Here is a 15,917-nt window from a genome sequence, read left to right as displayed (position 1 = left end):
TGGTGTTGCTTTTTCATTCCAAATTCATCTTAGTAACTAAAGTTTATCATATATTTGTCATATATATGTAAAGTTGTTTAGATATGTTTAATTGCTGAGTATTTTTGGAGGATAAAGATAATTAAATGTTAAAATTGTAGTGATCACTTGACAGTAAGAAAAAAAAAAGAAACATATGGGCTCTTCAGTTAGCCGTTGGCCCCAATGGGATGTGAATTAAATAGCTTTGAAATTTAAAACAAACTTTTCCCCGTATTCAGTAGGTTAGTGTTGTTTGAAAAATTATAGCCATTAACTTGGCCACCAGAGGGCAATCATATTGTATTTAGAATGCAATTCCAGTCTATTGATATTGTTAATGATGAATAAAATGCATACAAAATTAATGTCACAAATATGTCACATTTTTCACCTAGTTCAAACCCAGATAAATGCATATGTACAATTTCATGAAAATCAGACTTAATCTACTATATTTTGTCTATTCCAAAAGTTTAGCTGTGCATGAGAGCACATAATAAAAGATAGTTTGGCTCTTTGTTTCTCTCTAAATGGACAACATAACAAAAGGTAGTCTGATGGTGATGTTAAAGCAAGATATCTGAGCAAAAATATGAAAACGCTTCATGGCTTTGTATTATAAAGGCAATTTCCACTTATCGCCATCAAGTTCATTCCCCTACAGATTGCAGTGGTAATGCTCTCCATCTAGTATGGCTGGAAGTCACACTTCACTTAGAACAGCCGCAATATAAAATTCCCTAAAAACCTAATAAAATTATGAATTATTAATCACAACATCTTGTACTCAGCCACCAACTGCCTTTAATTTTAAACGTATACAGGTACTTCCCCCATTGTAAACTAATCAATGCATTGTGGCTGACATTTTCAAAACTGGCTACTGAGTTTGGATCCTTTTCTTTTGGGGGCTCAAGTTGCCTCTTGTTGGACACGTAAAATCAGTAGCCATTTTTTAAACTGTAGATGCAGAACACCTCTAATCTCTCTCTTGTGTGTGTGTACGTGTGTGTCCAGGATGTTGGTCCCCGGTAATAAATTTGGGGCGGACCTGCAGCTTTCAGGAAACAGAGTACTCCCCTGACTCACCCTATGGGAGCAAGCCAGCTCTGCAGGACTGGGGAAGCTGCACTCAGACAGCAGTGTGAGGTATTGTCAAAGAAGCCTCCAGTTGCAGCTGCCTGCTGCTGTATGAATAGTTTCACAGCTCACCGAAGAGACGACCGAATTTAATTTGAGATGAATGAGTGCCTCCCCGATATAGATGACATTTTCATTGCAAACTAACAAGGGGAGAAATCCAATTACATCACAAAGGGGCTCCCTAATAGGCCATGCAACTTGGAGAGTGTGTGTGGGGAGCAAGAAGAGGTGGGGAAGCATTCTCCAAACCCAAGTCTAGGGAGGCGGGGGATCTGCAGTGTCCACATATCACAGATAGGAACAATGCGCGTAGCGTTCCGGCAGAGAGAAGAACAGGCCATAGTAAGAGACCGCCGGCTGCAGCAAGACTGGATTAAGGCCAGACAGATGCCAGGGGTCAGGCTTAAAAAAAGTCCCTATGAAAAATTCTCTTGCTATTGGGGAAAAAATACTGGCCTCTCACATTGAGATTTCTAGGCCACTGTAGACTAATAACTGATGTGACCATCCTGTCCCAAAATCAAGAATCTCAGCACTTTTTCACATAAGTCTTCTGCTCATCATCACTTGATTCCAAAAATATATTCTTTTTCTCTTGAAGGGGGAGGATCACGGTCTCACTGACCCTGAGAAATGCATTCATAAAGATCATGGCAATATCTGTTTCCAGTGTCAATCTTGACATTTATATTTCCAGCATGGATCATATCTTGGGCACTTGGATGCTGCACAATAATTCAATAAATATATAGAAGTGTCATAAAATTGCTCTCATAAAACCAGATGTGACACACAGGAAAAAGGCAGAGGGGGTAGATGTAGATAAACGGCCCACAAGAGTCTTAATGGGGGGAAAAGTCACACTTTTAAGATGGCATGTAAAAGTGAATTGCACTACCTGGGCCCACCTGCTAACATGAGAGGAAACAGTGAGGCCCCTGAAAGGTAGGTGGTATCAGTTCCGCTCAGGGCCAGGCTCAAAGAGGTCACAGATATAGGCTTACACCAGTAAGGGCTTTAAACACCATCAAGGCCAATTTAAAATCAATCTGATTCTGGCCCTTACGGGCAGCCAGTGTAATGAATGTAGGATGGTAATATGAGTAGTAAGAAGTAATATGATCACGTTTGCTCAGACCAGAGAATAAACACATTGCTGCATTTGAACAAGCTGCAAGCAACCAAGAAGCCCTGATAAAAGCGAATTTTCATAACCAAGCTAAGGGTAGGAAAAGGAGTACTTGTGGCACCTTAGAGACTAACCAATTTATTTGAGCATAAGCTTTCGTGAGCTACAGCTCACTTCATCGGATGCATACTGTGGAAACTGCAGAAGACATTATATACACAGAGACCATGAAACAACACCTCCTCCCACCCCACTCTCCTGCTGGTAATAGCTTATCTAAAGTGACCACTCTCCTTACAATGTGTATGAAAATCAAGGTGGGCCATTTCCAGCACAAATCCAGGTTTTCTCACCCTCCGCCCCCCCCACCATACAAACTCACTCTCCTGCTGGTAATAGCCCATCCAAAGTGACCACTCTCTTTACAATGTGTATGATAATCAAGGTGGGCCATTTCAAGCACAAATCCAGGTTTTCTCACCCCCCCCCCCTTTTTTCCAAAAACCACACACACAAACTCACTCTTCTGCTGGTAATAGCTTATCCAAAGTGACCACTCTCCTTACAATGTGTATGAAAATCAAGGTGGGCCATTTCCAGCACAAATCCAGGTTTTCTCCCCCCCCCCCCCTTTTTTCCAAAAACCACACACAAAACTCACTCTCCTGCTGGTAATAGTTCATCCAAAGTGACCACTCTCCCTACAATGTGCATGATAATCAAGGTGGGCCATTTCCAGCACAAATCCAAGTTTAACCAGAATGTCTTGGGGGGAGAGGGGGGTAGGAAAAAACAAGGGGAAATAGGCTACCTTGCATAATGACTTAGCCACTCCCAGTCTCTATTTAAGCCTAAATTAATAGTATCCAATTTGCAAATGAATTCCAATTCAGCAGTTTCTTGCTGGAGTCTGGATTTGAAGTTTTTTTGTTTTAAGATAGCGACCTTCATGTCTGTAATTGCGTGACCAGAGAGATTGAAGTGTTCTCCGACTGGTTTATGAATGTTATAATTCTTGACATCTGATGAACTGTGAGGGAAGAAAACCCCTTATTTAAACACAAATATCTTTGAAAATGAGCCAAAGTACCTCCAAAAAATTAGAAATATGTGAATGGTCTATAGATTTATGCTTACATGAGAGGTATCTAAAAATTTTCCTCAGCATATAAATTACTCATTAAAGCTCTAAGAAAGTGTAATTCCTGCTGTTAATTAGAGAATTAAGTGCTGTAAAAGAAAAGAGAGAGGGAATCTAGTTAGAACATGGGACTAGGAGCCAGGAGTTCTGGGTTTTACTCCTGGCTATATGACTTTGCTGTGTGTCACTTAACTTCATCTATAAAATGAGGGTAATAATACTCCCCCTCCAACTATGGGGGTGTTGTGAGAGTTACTTAATTAATACTGGTAAAGTATCTGACATCCCTTGACCAAAACTGCTGTGCAAAGTATTATTAAAATGTTGCTACCTGTATGAGTGTGGGACAGATGCAACTAGCCCTGGGACGTCTCTAAATGCAAAGTCTTTTTTGAAAGGACCAAGAAGAAGAAAAAAAGCACTTCAGAGCAAATTCTCATTTTTGACCTGGGTAGAGAAGATTTGTTGGCCCAGAGAGAAACCAGGCCAAGTCCTAGTCCCACTTCAGTTTTTTTCATCCGTCTGGTAGTGCAAAATAGACAGAATCTAGCAGAACCAGCCCCAAGAGTGTTCTCCTTCCCCAGACTCAACCCAGAAGGCATATCCACGAGAAAGAGGGGATGGTCCAGGCATTCCAATACCCTGCCAATTCTCAGATGCCATAACAGCTCTTCGGAGTCATGGGCGGCTGGGTACAAATTACAGCAACTTGTAGGCTGCTCTAATTTATGTCAGGGACTGATCAGCCCCCAGCAAACCTCAGAATCAGAAAAGTATAAAGGAGGATAAAGCCAAATTCAGCTTGGCCAGACTAGAGGATCTGGACAACTCTCTCTATAGATCTTTGAGACAGAAATACCTTAAAATGGGACATTACCCAGCAATGGCCAAGGCCTGTGTGGCAGGGGTAGTATCAGTGCACACGCTCATCAGTCACTGCTTTCTCTCCACTGCTTCTCTTGTTTGGCTGCAGACTGCTTCCCTGTCACCAGCACAGAGGAGTGAAAAGGAAAAAGGATTATATCTTTCATCAGTCACCCTAAATGAAGCTGGGGCCAGACGGCAGGGTGAAAGCAGGGGAAGGGGAAAAGAAAGTAATGAGATTCTGGGGCTCCGTTCATACACTAGATATCCTTTCTAGTTGCTCCGTCGGATTCAGCCAGTCTGTTCAACCATCCACAGCCTGAGAGGAGAGCACCCCTCACCCCCTTGCCGCAGCACCTCCCACCTACCCTCCCCCAGCCCCTGTGAGCTGCAGGTGAATTAGCATTCGTTTGGTTCTGCCCAGGGTGAGCAAATCACAGCTTCAAAGCCATCGCAGGCTTGGGTGAGGCCCACACATTGTGCCCCTTTGTGTCTTTCTTCTACTGACGATTGACTGAGCTAATTGAACTCCTCTCCCGGAATGACTGAATGGGGTTTCTCAGTGAAGGGTATGGGGCAGGGGGCGGGGATGGGATAGAAGAAAATGGGAGGGGGGGGGTAAAGATTCTTTTCCAATCCAGTGAATGATCTTAGGGTCCCAAACAGTATCTCCAGGGTCAAAAGGTTAGAAACTAGCTAGCCAAGTTAGTCCCTGCAGGGCACTCCTCCCTTCCCAGGGGTTGAGATTCTCCTGCTTCCCTTTCAGTTGCAATTAGCTGCCACACTCTATAGACATGTCCACATCTTCCAGCAGGAAGCTGAGACTGCTCTCCAGTCCAGTATGCACTAGTTCTGCACAGTGACCATTCTGTGCTCCTATTCCATCGCCAGCTGCACTTATTTATTTCTGAATTAGTTTCCTCTCTGACTTGGGTTTCTTCTTTGATCCCCCCCCTCCCCCCGCTCCCAAAGAAAAAATCCATGGCTGCATTATAGCTGAATATAGCCAAAGACCACGGTTGGTTGGAAATGCTTGTGAGAGACAACAGCATTCCATATGGAACATACAGCACCATGACTGCAGGGACAGCACTACGGTGAATAATGTTTCCAGCATTTTCCTTTATAAACTCCACCTTTCAGAGCTATTCCTTACAAGCTGATATTTGGGTCCAGATAGCCCTGGTTTATATCAGTTTCTGATACCTCAGCTGTGGAAACTCCACCAGGAGGGGAAGTTGTAGTGATGGAAAGTGGAAGGCCCCAAAAGCAGGTGGCACAAAATGGAAAGGTAACATGGAAAGACCAAGAGGGTACCCGAGGCTGCCCTTCCTCACAGAGAATCCCCCATAGGGAGCTCACTAACAGAAAAGCTTAAACTTTCATGTACCAATACTGGCAAACTTGGCTTTTGGTGTTTAAAGGCAGATCGTTAGTATGCAAGGACAACTGAAGTAATGTATTTCCAAAGTAAAAAAACTCTTTTAACATTGTAAAAGTGACAAAAAAATTATCTCCAATTATACTGTATTGGCTTCCAGTAGCTTTTTTATTTCACGTACCCATTGCAAAACTGCTTTGCTGTTGGAAATGTTTGAGGTTGCCAGGCTAGGAGTTTGTGGCTCAATTTAGGGTCACAAGTGCCATGGACATGTTATCACTGATAGTTAGGGATGGAGGCAAGTCACAAAGGCTAGAGAGGAAACCCCTATTAAAGGCAATCGCAAAACTCCCATTAGCTTCAACAGAGCCAGGATTTCAGCCAAGGCATTTATCTGAACTTGCTCCCATATTTCAAGGTGTTTTTTATCCAGAGTTTTGGTTTGGACCCACCTCCACTGCAGACTTGACCCATTAGCTTTGTATTGTAAACCAGTAAATAAAATACAAAGAAACTAGAACCTTTAACCACAACATTTTAACAGAGTGGGTACCTGACAAACATGATTTCAAAGATGATCACTTTCAAAATTAAAAAATCACAGAGGGATACATAATAAATGATCATAGCAGGAAAAAAAATAAGAGTACAGTTATTAGAGCTCTGCAAAATGTTTTGACTCAAAACACAAAGCACTTAAAATCAGCCTTGGTTCCAGGTAGACCTGCATGCATTAATCTCAACCCATGCTCATGAAAGTTCAATGACCATGAGCCTAAGATTCTCTCAGAACTATGAAGCTAGCAAACCTCCCTTCCCTATGCCATGCTCTGTTGCTCCAACCTGACAGCCTTCCTGATGATAAGTTGCCAGATTCCCCTGAAGATGCTGAAGGTAAAGAAGTCCTAAGGCTTGTTACAGGATGGAGGGAACAGTAGAGCTTAGGTGTGGGATGTTCTTTCTATCTTGTACCTTCAAGTACCTCTACAGGAGTTGGTTTTCTTCCAATCCCTCTGAGCCTGCCATCAGGGTTCAGTTTGAAAACCATTTTGTGAACAAAATTCAGCATGGCTTACATGGGCCTTACAATTATGCCTTCCAGAGGATGGGGCATAATTGCCTATGTAGGAATTACATGAAGTTAACACTATACTGTAGAGTTCATTATTTGCCAAGAGGTGGATGCAGTAATGGTGGGTTTTGAACCTGTAAGGAACATGACATATACAGAAGGCCGTGCAACAAACAGAATACATTATTCTCTGTTTCAGGCCATGTCACTGGTAGTTAGGATTATTAAAAGAGACTATATCAAGTCATGTAGGTGCCCATATCAAGATAAGCATCTAATATTTTTGGTATTTATTTAAACTGAAACCCATACTTTTCATTAGTGTGAACCCAGCTCTAACTCAGTTGCAGCACAATTTAAAATATTGTTTAGTGCCTACAGTTCTCCAGGGTGTCAAAGTTTGCATGTGTGACCATCAGAATTCCATCTCTCTTAGGAAGAGCCATTTCAAAAGATGTTTCCTGATGCTTTGGAGGTTATGGATCAGCTTTATTGTGGTCTGGGCTATGGATGAACTGGAGAGAGGCTGGGCAGACAGCCACTTACATATCATAGCAGGAGGCTAGTGAGGAAGAGGGTGGGGGATAGATACAATCTCAGAGAAATAACAGGAAAATATATATGTCAGTAACAATAATGAAACAATCATCAATCACCCAAGGGAAGGTGGGGGAGACCTCGTATAACCAAAAGAAAATGGAGGGGGGAGTGTTTGGAAGTCACTGGTCAGAATGATGAAAGACCAGAGCTTTAAGAAAGAGAGACAGAGGGAGAAAAAGAGAGGGAGAGGGGAGATAAATAATGGTTTATTTTTAAAGGAGTAGTGATAAATTTTAAGTCAGCAGTCCCTCTGGAATCATTAATGGGGAGGGAGGTTGAAACCTTGGCTTTGCCCAGTCTAGCCGGAGAGTAGGGCTATTGAATGGAATTTGATCAATAGAACCAGCCAGCCAGAGCAGATGGCTGAAGGGAGGCCAGGTGGGGGACCCTGAGGACAGAGACTATGTCCGTGAGCTGAAGGTTTCCCCCTCTATTCCTCCCCCTTAGTTAGAGTGCTTGGCTGGAGTTGCACAGTGACAGGGAGCAAGAACCTCACTCCTGACAGGTTTACGAATGTCTCGTTCAGGGAGTTAAATCATTACCAGAGCCACAAGGTCAGACACCAAGCCGGCTGCCTCACATTAAGGGCTAAATCGACCTTTTCTTGGCTTGTTTGTATGAGGGTTTGGGGTTGGTTTCTTTAGCTTCTATAGAAATACTGTTAAGCATAGAGGCCTCCTGACACGCACACACTTTCAGACTGTCTGATGCAAAGGCCATTTTGACACAGGGCTCCTGCACCCCAGTTCCAGTCTCCATTAACTACCACACACACGTGCATGCTTTCTACTGCTTTAACACAAACTGCTCCCCTGCCCTAGTGGCTTTGGAGCAGAGGGCTCACAAGCTTACACAACAATTAACATAACACAATTCCAGATGTGAGACTATCCCAGGAAACAGGCATACAGCCACCATTGGCCCCCTTTTCCTCAGGTACTATGCTGAACTGGGCTTGGCTGGACCCAATAATCTAGTCATGGGACTTCTATCAAGTTACTCTCTATCTACGGTGATATAAATGAGAATAAAATCAGGCCTAACAAATTTTAAAATTCTCTAAGTCTTACCTTAAAACAGTTTTTCTATGAAGCCTGATAAAATTAATGCTGTATGTCCCATTGGAAAGCTAGAAATCTCCTCTTTCCAATGATATAAAGTTCCCCAGTTCTAGCCCTAAAGGCTCACAAGAAAGTGGACTTGAACACGTCACTGGTCTAGAAGAGTCTATTGCCCATGCTGTGCCTCAGGCAGGTGTAATTTGTTACATGCATTGGAGGGGAGAGGAAACATTTCTTTGGCTTTTTTTTCTTTTTCTTTTTTTTTTTTCCCCTACTGTTGCTACTGTAACTGTTATAATGGCAACTATCTGAAACAGTTCCTCAGAATGGAATTCTATGATTAGACCTAGTGGAGATGGATTATTGGCCAGACCACAAATGATAAATGCAATTTATCATATGGATGCCACCACTACATGCTGTGTGTGTGTGTGTGTGTGTGTGTGTGTGTGTGTGTGTGTGTGTGTGTGTGTGTGTGTGTGTGTGTGTGTGTGTGTGTGTGTGTGTGTGTGTGTGTGTGTGTGTGTGTGTGTTGCAGGAAAGGTTTAACTCATAAGATCAGACTATGTAAACTGTGAAAGTCCTGTTTTGTCACGGTCTGTCTCAATCAGTAAAGCCATGATAAGGTTAACCACAAAGCTGATAAACTCTATTAGAAACTGGAATCTTAGCTACTAAAAAAAGAACGTAAGATGTTAGCTTCAGTCATGCTGCACAGAGACCTCAGTGAGTTAGATGCTTATGCCTTTAAAAAAAATTACATTTCTCAAAGTGGCGTTTTCTTCTCCTGGTTTAATTTTTATGTTGAAAATGTCTGCAGGCTAAAAGAGGGGCAACACTTCCTCCATCTTCAAAGCAATGACATGAGTGGACATTCAAATATACTCCCACCTTTCAGGGCACTCCTTTGGAGGCTAATTTGTTAATGGGTTACAAATCATCATTTTTGAAGCAGTCTAAAAAAAATCATACATCCAACTCCCATTGAATGTCAATGAGATATAGAAGCCTAACTCTCTTAGGCCACTTTGAAAATCCTGATCTAAATAAATAATATAATATGTGGTTTCACAAAGATTAATCTTCAATACCCCTGTGAGGTCGGTAAATTGCTAAAATACATGGTATAATGAAAATATTAACATGTAAGTATTTATTAATTTCAAGAGTCTCCAAATCCTTTGGCGGATTTGTCACTTTTAATGTGTGTCATTTCATACATCTCTCAGGTGGGAGAACAACTCAGATACTTCGTTTTCACACCTTCAATCTATTGAAAGAAACATTCAAAATAAAGAGAAAGAAGTGCAGCTCACTGATAGCTAACAGGAAAAAGTGCATCAGTTTTTCTTACCTTGCCACATGAATGATCGTGGTCAAAGATGTGATGCACAGCTATAGTTCATTTATAGTATTTCTTTTAGGTGCTTGCTTGGGAAGATTTGGGCAAGAAGGATCGTAGCTCATGAAGTCAGTCCATCATATGAGTGCCCACTGGCTTTCCTACATATAAACACAAAGAGTTTCCATTAGCGTCCCTGCTGGCTTTACCAAACTACTGTGGTACTTCTCTAACTTACATACAGAGATCTACTCAGTCAAAACAGTGCCAGATTAGGACCCAACTGAAAAGATTCCATTAACATCTCAGTCACATCCTGCTTAAGCGGACTACTTTTTATCCATCACATCTCTCATTGGCCTGCTGAGTGATCTTGGGCAAGTCACTTCACCTCCCTGCACCTCAGTTTCCGCATCTGTAAAAATGGCAATAATGATCCTGACCTCCTGTGTAAAGCCCTTTGAGATTGACTGATGAAAAGTGCTATATAAGCGAGAGGTATTAAATAATTCATTAAATGAACAGTTCCAGGCATGTTAAAGTTGAAGGTACCTTTGTTTTAGTTTCATGTGTGTTTCTGTGTATGTGCCTGAATGTGGTTCTCAAGAAAATGAGAAGCTGATAGTATGGCCAAGGGTCAAACCTTGCAAAGGGATCTGCAAGCAAGAACCTATATGGGCACATGAAGAGACAAGACCCATTACAGTCAATGGGGCTCTATGCAGGCATAAGCTTCTGTTCTTGAAGATCTCTTTCCAGGATCAGACCCTAAAGCAAGATGAAGGGACAGATTGTGGCTATCCTGTGCAGGTGCACAAGGGGAGCAGAAAGACAGCACAAGGAGCCATCTCACATCCTTCTCATCCCTGTGCAGGAGCCCGCCATAATCACAATGCACTGCTCTAGACTACTGCTGCTGCCTATGCGGGAGGCACAGGCTGCCCCACCCCCAGCCCCCACTCCACCCCCACCCCACTCCACACCAGTCAGCACAGCTGGCCTAACCTATGGGGAGAATACATGCTGACTGCTACAATAGAGTGTAGGTGCTTTGCTCCACCATGTGTCCTGTCCCCCTCGTGGAATGTGGCTGAGTCAGCTAGAAATCATTTGGGGCTTCCTGCTGTACAGCCTCTGATCACACCCCTCAAATGTGGCTAGTGGCTTAAAGCCAAAATCTGGTCACTGAGGCATGGTCTACATTACAAATGTAGGTCCACATAAGCCGCATTAGGTTGATCTAATAATGTATGTCTCTACTCTACTGAATCCCTTCCGCTGACCTAAGTGGCCTGTAAGTGGTTGTGATTATGTTGTGGCTTGCAGTGAAGTGTATTGAGGGGTGTTTTTGTTATAAAAAAAATTAACCTTGCACCCCAGAAACAATGTATGCACTGTCAATGCTACCCTTGTGCTTTGCATTCCTTGCAGCTGAAACCTTGTCCATCAGTGCATCCTCCACACCGAGACAGAGACTTTCCCAGTATAGAAGGCGGAAAATGAAGACTTGGGAGGACATGTTCAATGAGTTAATGCGCATCTCAGAGAGTGACAAGACGGAGCTCAGAGCATGGAGGATTACATTGTCCGAGAACCTCGATATGGACAGGGAGGACAGGACAGCATGCAGGGAACAAGAGCGTGCCACACAGGAAGAGATGCTGCAGATTATGAGGGAGCAATCAGACATATTGAGACGTATGGCTGAGGTTCAAGAGAGGCAGCTGGATACTAGAGTCCCTCTGCAGCCTACGTTGAACTTGCTGCCATCATGGCCCAGTTCTACATCCTCCTCCCACAAACATCCTATGGGGGTGAGGGAAGGAAAATTCAGTATCCCTTGCACTCAACACCACAGGAGGGTACAAGGACCAGAAGGTGCCCATTCCCACACCTTTGATTATTGCAGTGCATCTGTAAGCAAACTTTCCTTGTTTCTCCCCCCACAGTGTTATCAGCCCTTTTGCTTCAAGTTATCTTACTTTCTTTTGCTGTCTCTCTGCGTTTGTGTGCATAATAACAGTTAACGGATTGAGAAGAAAAGGCTGTTTATTCACTCAACACACGGTGGTTGGTGGGCGTGATGCTTACAGGGGAGAAAATTCAATGGAGGAATCAGTTTGGTAAGGAACAACACAGATAAGTGTCACGTTACTCTGACTCATTGCTGAAACTGGTTTTCCAATCCTCACAAAGACGCAGAGCCCTTCGATGTGCTCTCCTTATTGCCCTGGTGTCTGACTGATCAAAATTGGCTGCCAGGAGATCTGCCTCAACCTCCCAGCCCGGTGGAAACTTTTCTCCCTTTGTTTCACAGATATTATGGAGCAAACAGCAGGCATCAATAACAATGGGGGTATTGCTTTCACTGAGATCTAACCTAGTAAGCAAAATGTGCCAGCAACCTTTTAAACATCCAAAGGCACGTCCGCCACCATTCTGCACTTGCTCAGCCTATGGTTGAACTGGTCCTTACTGCTGTCCAGGCTGCCAGTCTATGTCTTCATGAGCCATGGGAGAAAGCGGTTAGCTGGATCTCCCAGGATCACGACTGGCATTTCAACATCACCAATGGTTATTTTGCAGTCTGGAAAGAAAGTCCCTGCTTGCAGCTTTCTGAACAGACCTGTGTTCCTAAAGATGCATGCGTCATGCACCTTTCATGACCATCCCACATAGATGTTGGTGAAATGGCCCATATGATCCACCAGCGCTTGCAACACCATTGAGAAGTACCCCTTGCAGTTTATGTACTCTTTGGCAAGGTGGTCTGGTGCCAAGATGAAGATATGCATTCTATTGCCCCACCACAGTTAGGGAACCTCATTGTGGCAAAACCATCCACTATGTCCTGCATGTTGTCCAGAGTGACTACCCTTCTTAGCAGAAGTCTGTTAATGGCTCTGCAAACTTGGATCACAACAAATCCCATGGTAGATTTACCCACTCCAAATTGATGTCCCACTGACCGGTAGCAGTCTGGAGTTACAAGCTTCCACAGCACTATTGCCGCTCACGTCTCAACTGTCAGTTTAGTATTGCTGTGCTTCAGGGCTGGGGAAAGTTCTTCACACAGTTCCTGGGAAATGGCCTTATGCATTCTAAAGTTCTGCAGCCACTGCTCATCATCCCATAACTGCATAACCAGTCAGTGCTTGTTTCCTGGGCCAGAATCAGCGCTCAGCCATGTCAAGGTGATGCGTGACTGTTGCCAGCAACTGCGAATTGCTCCGCTCTATGTTTTCCAGCAGAGCTGTTTGTGTGGTATCACATTGTTCCACACAGTAGCTCCTGTATCAGCTGTGTAAATACTGCAGGATAAGGTGCGAGGTGTTTGTGATGCTCACAATACTGTACAGCTGAGCAGCGTCCATGCTTATCGTGCTTATGGCATCTGGGTGGGTAACCCAGGCTTATGCAACGAAGCGTGAAAAAGGCTTGGTTTGTTTGCCATTGATTTCAGGGAGGGGAGAAGAGAGGGAGAGAGGTAAGTGCATCATGGGAGGCTAACGCCATGTTCCCATAATCACCCAGGCCAATATTTTGGTCCCGTAATGCATTTCAAGCCCAACCCAAAATTTCACTCGGCTACCCAAAATTCCGCTCAGCTACATTCACTGTGGGATATCTACCCACAGTGCAGTGCTCCGTGCATCGGTGCAAGCCCTGATAGTGAGGATGCACTCCACCAACACAATGAGCATAGTGTAGACATCCAAGATTGACTTGCTTAAATTGGAGGCTCGATGTCGACTTATATAAAGTCGACTTAATTTTGTAATATAGACATGGCCTGAGTGGGCAAGCACTGGGTAAGCTTCACCCACACAGCTCCAGTCAATGCATCTCCTCCCTGACATGGAACACTCTAGCTGTTTCAGTTCTGGGTTCCCATATCCTTCTCAGTTCTGACCTGCAGCATCCCTGCTGTCCCAGTCATTGATCATTACACAGTACTGTGAAATCTCTTCAATCCTGCTGCCCTCCCACGCTACTTGGTATTCAACTTCTGAGTCTCTCTTGAGGAAAAACCCACAATCATTTTAAATTGTGCCAAACTGTGGGAGGGCAGAGGGCAGGGAAGAAGTGTAATGCAGACAAAAGCTCAGTAGGCCTTATTCTGAGACCCAGATACTCACCTTCACCAGTGACCTAATCCAAGATTTCAGCTCAGTTCTCCAGAGTAGAGAGCACACTGATGCATTATTCCACAAACCCCTCTCCACCACCCAGAAGGAAACAATGTTTTTCTTTTCTTTTACTCTATCTTCCTCTCATTCCTTCTTGTCTCACAGCACTGTAAACCTGAAAACTAGTCAGCTTCCTCAGGTAGAATCTATAATGCAGAACAAACAAACTAGTCCTTGCTCCTTCCCAAAGAAGAGCATATCCTTTGTTTCCCCCTCTGCATGTTACTCATACCCAGGCACACTCTCCAGGTGGATACAACAGTGGTTGTAACTAAGTTAGACTTAGCCATATCTCAGTTAGAAACGTTATCAGTGAATTTTCCAGCTCTGGGCTTAAAGCACCTGTTTAATTAATCTTCTTCTGTCCCACATACATGAGGTCTCTGTATTTAAAACAAGCTGTTTGCTGACCAAGCAAAAGGATTGAGCAAAATCAGAGGTAGGGACCCCATTTCACTCTACCTGCAGATGCTAACCAGATGGATTTGACACTCCTTGTTTTCCGAAGTATTTATGGGTGATGGATTGGTACCTGGCAGGTAAAGATTTTTTTTCTTCGGTTCCAGTCTGTTTCTTTTGGAAAGGAAAGGGGAAAGTTCATGACTGTGCAGATGTCTCTCTACCATACATGGAATGGTGTAAATATTTTAAATTAAAAGCCAAATGAGCAACAAAGATAATAAAGGGTCTCAGGGGTTTTAGTGTTGTGTAGAGAGTAGGAAAGCTCCATTTATATCCATTAGAAAAGACAGTAATTGATTGAGGTGTGCGGCATTCTGACGAGTATTGGGAAGATAAATTCCATTGAACTATTTCATGGAAGGATGATGGGTTCAAACAGAAGGCATGAGCTGAAGGTACAAAATGGAGTTAAAACAGTAATGAGGAATTGCTTTACCCATACAGTAATTACAATGTGTAGAATGGATCAAACTGCCAACAACAGCAATAAAAGATATAACCAAGAACAAATTAAAAAAACAGCTAGAGGCAGCTAGAAAGCAAACTCTGTACAGAATATGATTACCCGACAAATGAGTGGATAGATCAAAGGGAAACATGGGGACAAATTTTCAAAGCCATGAGTAGTAGTTGCGTGCCCAGCTCCCCTTTGTGCCTTTGCAAATCGCCATTGTGATGTGTATGAACTACCATAAATGTGAGCTTCTTCCATCTAAAATCTTACCATGAGATACAGAGATAGTAAACATTTATTGTCATCTTTGACCCTTGCTATTGAGATGGGCTTTATACTAAGCCACATTTGAATCCAGCTTCCGCAGAGTTTGGGGCTGCTCAGATCTGTACTTTTCGCTCAGGCCTACCTCTGCTTATAATATACTAGAGGAAAGCAAAGCAGCATGGTGATGGGGGAAAAGAAAAGAATACGATGTGCTTTGCATTATAACAAGCGTTTAACAGTGTGAAGTTCTCCATTTCAGACTTCTAGATGACCATTCTCTTCCCACTACAATTTTCCATTCAATCAGTTGCCAGGATTTCCTGAGTGTTAGCTGCATCTTTAAATGACTGCTTCAAAACAGACACATTGACCTGCACACTGTTGTAAAACTAGCGGAGTGTAGATTTTTTTCCTATTATACCTCAGGCAGCCAATCATCTGACTCAGATACCTTCACAGATAGTATTCTAGAAATCACAATAAAACATGAATTGTAGGACTTTCAAAAGATATTACTGCTCCCAGTGAAGTCAATTGGGAACAGAATTAGGCCAATGCTGAGTGCTTTTGAAAATCCCACTTTAAGACTCCAATATAAAGGAATGAAGTAAGAGGTCATGACTCTTACCATGTTTATCCTTCACAGAGTGGTGAGGTTTGGTCAAATGTCCACATGTTGGAAATAAAGTTAATATTCCCACCAAACATTGTCATTTTTTTCACACAGACCCTGCTTAGATGTTCATAAACAGGTTCTAGTCAGATTCTCTACACCAAATACAAACCTGTG

The sequence above is a fragment of the Eretmochelys imbricata genome, chromosome 7, assembly GCF_965152235.1.
Source record: "Eretmochelys imbricata isolate rEreImb1 chromosome 7, rEreImb1.hap1, whole genome shotgun sequence".
NCBI classification, from domain to species: domain Eukaryota; kingdom Metazoa; phylum Chordata; order Testudines; family Cheloniidae; genus Eretmochelys; species Eretmochelys imbricata.
The sequence above is the reverse complement of the archived record's forward strand: the minus strand, read 5'-3'. Positions refer to the sequence as shown.